The sequence below is a fragment of the Urocitellus parryii genome, chromosome 12 (genome assembly GCF_045843805.1).
Source record: "Urocitellus parryii isolate mUroPar1 chromosome 12, mUroPar1.hap1, whole genome shotgun sequence".
Taxonomy (NCBI): Eukaryota; Metazoa; Chordata; class Mammalia; order Rodentia; family Sciuridae; genus Urocitellus; species Urocitellus parryii.
The window spans coordinates 83,480-87,799 of NC_135542.1; positions in this window are offsets into that span (position 1 = coordinate 83,480).

Below are 4,320 nucleotides of genomic sequence, written 5' to 3' on the forward strand. Positions count from 1 at the left end.
ATTTAAGGTGACATACTTTTATTTGTATATTGGGAAGTTATTATTAACTCTTAAATTGACTTTGCCACATGAAATAATGCAAGAAGACTGGTACACACAGAATCAGGTGACTGCAGGTGAGGCTCTGAACCCCCAACTGCAGAACAATCAGGAGGAGAACTCTGGATTAGGAGCCTTCCTCAGGCCACGTGTCCAGAAATAAACATATAAGCTTAGAGCAGTCTTGTCACCTCGTGAATGTGTAGTTGCAATCATCAAAATACAACCTGACTGGGGTGTTTATTTAAAAAAAAATGGGATTTAAGAACAGGTGGCTAAGAAAATCAAGTGGCCTGGCCTCCCCTTTGCCTGCTTCACCTCTGCCTTCTAGTCGCTGTAGGGATATGGGATTTTGTTCTTTTTTCTTTTAAAGAAACAAAATCATGCAAAATTGCTGCATTTACATCATCAAATCACCAGAAGATTCAGTAGTTGTTAAAATAGCAATTGTGCCCCCTGCCCAGGCTATACAATTTCATGTAGAAAGTTTTGAAAGAGGGTTAAGAATGACATTTTCAGTGCTATGTTTTTTGTTTTCAAGTTCAAATCTATGTGACTTTCAGTGTTTGGAGGATTTGTGGTGAAACCCATTCTCACCTGTCCCTTCTCCCGGCAGGTTCTGACCAGCACACCTGGAGCCATAATTGTTGGCACATCATTATATCTAGTGGATATATTTGTTTTCATAGGTAAGTTCTGTTCTTCAATAAATCATCCACCTTCCCTGAAATCAAGGCACCACTTTGATGTCTTTTGCTCACTTTCTCAAGCAAGCATTCAACTCATGCTTAGGTGCTCATCCAAGAAGTGAGTAGTTCTAGGCCAAATACTATTCTGCAGGTCATGGAACTTAAGGTCCTCATAATAACAATAAAGACAAAACAAGTAAATAAGCAACACTTTTGACGGCCACAGCTGAGTCGGGATGACACATGGTATTTTTGCCAGAAGTACTGGTTGAGAGGTAACGCCAGCGAGTTCTCACAGAGTTCCTGTTGAGTTCCAGTTGAGCTCTCGCAGGGATTCCCAGAGAGTTCCCATTGGGTGGGGAAGTGCCGGAGGTGGGATATTTCTGGTTGCTGGTTCCTGGACGTTTGGGAGAATTCCCAGGGAGCGTGTGTGGAGCGTGCTGGTGGAGTTCAGAAATAAAGTTTGTGTCCAGCCAGACTGTGGCATTCAGTGGCCCCAACGGGGAACGCCTGAAGCTTGGAGGTAAGTGAAATTGCTCGCCCCTGAGGGAAGGCGAGAGAATGGGTGACCATTTCAAAACACAATGTGTTCTTGTTTTGTTTTGTTTTTGTTTCAAGCTGCCTATCCCTAGAACTTCCTCAGGCAAACTGGGAAAAATGGTTGGCTCAAGGTTTGAAGTTTTTCGACCCTGAGGAAGAGATAGAAATAGACCACAAATGCACATGTCAAGAAAATAGGAAAATTCATACAACGATTTTTTGTTCCATTTTTGTTTCATTCTGTTTCAGTTTTGTTCTGTGTTATTTTGTTGGGTTGCATTATCTTTATAGTAGATTAGAAATTAGTAAAAAACAAACTGAAAGAGTGTTAAGTAAATTGTTAGAGGTTCAAACTATGGTAGAAAACATGTTAGATCAAGCAAAAGAGAAGGTCTCTCAAGCTAGTCAGACAGAAGAAAAAAATTTAAAGGAAGAAGGGCCATCAGGAGGGAAAAAGCTACAACAAGAGACTGCTACTGACACTGTTCTATCACCAGAGGGCATAATTCAACCAACAGCTCCACCTATAGAGACAGCTGAGTGGCCCTCAACCCCCATAGTTGATAGATGGGATCCTGAGACAGGACCTGAAAGATTAGCATGCCCTGTACTTGAGCAGGCAGGAGGGCAGCAAATTCACCGTGCTTTAGATTTCAAAATAGTGAAGCAGTTAAAGGAGGCTGTAACAACCTATGGTCCTCAAGCACCCTTCACTGTAAACATGGTCGAATCCATTACCAACTTGGACATTGAATATGATCCTGCTATATATGCACAAATTTCTGCAGATGCAGTTAGGGCATGGAAGACTTTACAAGGACATGGAGATTTACAAGGTCAATTATCTAAGGTAATACAGGGAGCTAATGAACCTTACGCTGAATTTGTAGATAGGCTTATTCAAACAGTTACCAGAGTTTTTAATTTGCACAAAGACTGAGTCTCTACTCTTGTGAAAACAGCACCATTGTGTAAGACTGTGTGTGTGTGTGTGTGTGTGTGTGTGTGTGTGTGGTGTTGGCTTGGTTCTCAAGACTCACTCCTTCCCTCAGTCAGAAATTTGATGTTACACACTGATTTTGTTAGAACAAGGAATTTTACTAATATCTACTTACATATTATCATAATATACAAATCTAAGAATGAACATTTTCCCCAATATATCATGTTTGTATACAATGCAAAAACTACAGAACCTGTCACATGACTGCTCAGTCCCAACTACTGAAACTGTGGATACTTTTTCCCACCAAACTTGAGAATGGTCCCAGTCTGAAGTAAACTACTATCTAACTAAAGTCTTGATCACAGATAAGTATTTACACTCAAGGCAGTTTATATCTACAATGTATAAATGTCAGTGGAACATTTACCAAGTGTATACAAAAAGGAAATATTTAAGGTCATAAAACCAATTCCAATTTATAAAATTAAAGCTAAAATGACCCTTTTTTAATGTTATTTTCAAAGTTAAGAATAAACCCAGAAATGTTTCCTGAGAATTAGTGTTACCAGAAGGCATTTTATTTAATAACAGTACTGATATCTACTTTATAAAACATTCTCATATTTTCTAATCAACATTCATGGTACCCACTTTAATATAAATACTCTAACATATTCAAATTCTCACAAATTAGATTGTCATTCTTTTTCCAACTGTCTGAATGATTTGTGAAGCTAACCAAGTCAATAAAATTAAATCACGATAAAGGTTTATTTAATATATTTAGTATGCTATCTTTCTTGTGGTGCAGGCAGAAGGAGACCTTTGCTCAAGTGTTATCCATTATATTTAATATTGGTAGATATTAGGAATTAATTCCATTTCCTTTGAATTACGATAAATTGTTTCATCTAATATAAGAGTAACCATATATCATGACTTTGCTGAGACAGGTCTAATGGCTTAGAAATAACTTAGATGTAAAACAAAAGATCAGAACAAAAATTGTCACAGAAGAACAAGATTAATGGACACAGAAGAATTTACATTTTTAAATGATACATTCTATAAGATAAATAAAAAATGTGCAATATTAATTTTAGAGCACCTTTTAATATATGTAACAAATTAACATCTGGTGCATTTTTCACCTCTGGAACTTTCTTTTCTTTTCTTTTTTTTTTTTTTGAGAGAGAGAGAGAGAGAGAGAGAGAGATTTAACATTTATTTTTTAGTTTTCGGTGGACACAGCATCTTTATTATTTATTTTTATGTGGTGCTGAGGATTGAACCCAGTGCCCCACGCACACCAGGTGAGTGAGCTACAGCTTGCGGCACATCCCCAGCCCCACCTCTGGCACTTTCTATCATCTAATGTTTTCATGAGAATCCTTGAAGTCCATAAATTATTTAATATCTCCTCCTTCTTTATGCATGAAATAAAAATCTGGGATTTAAAAAGTACTAACTTCACACAAAGGAGGGCTATTTGATATCACTATTTCTGTTTTACTGCTACAGATTAACAATGAGCAACATGAGATCAACAGTTTTACAATTCTCTGACCCTCTCATTTACTAAACATCAGAGACTAAACATAATTTCTTCAATAGAGTTTGTATACATGCACATGAGTCCTATTGCTATTTCAGCACTGTAAACAATATATAAAAAATTAAATCTCAAATTGCAAAAGAAGTTAAAGAAAAATTCTACCTGATATAACAATTAGTCATAGGAAAATGTATTAATAATTCACAAAAAATAGTTTACCCATTATTTTTCCTAAGAGAATCATATATAACTATTCTGTTACTTAAATTTAATAACTTCATAATTTTTTTGGCAATTTTTTAAGCAAACTGACACATCAGAATACAAAACAGAAAAATATCAATCAATTTCAGCAAAGAAAAATTATAAGTCTTTTCTACAAAAGACTTATAAAGATCTAAATGGCTATAATTCCTCTATTTGCAGAAACACATAATGGAATCTTTATAAATCTGCCATGTGTATCAATATCTACATAAATATATACAGATATAGATATGACACATTAATGGCAAATGATTTGAACAGTGTGTGGGACCAGCAGAGCTTTA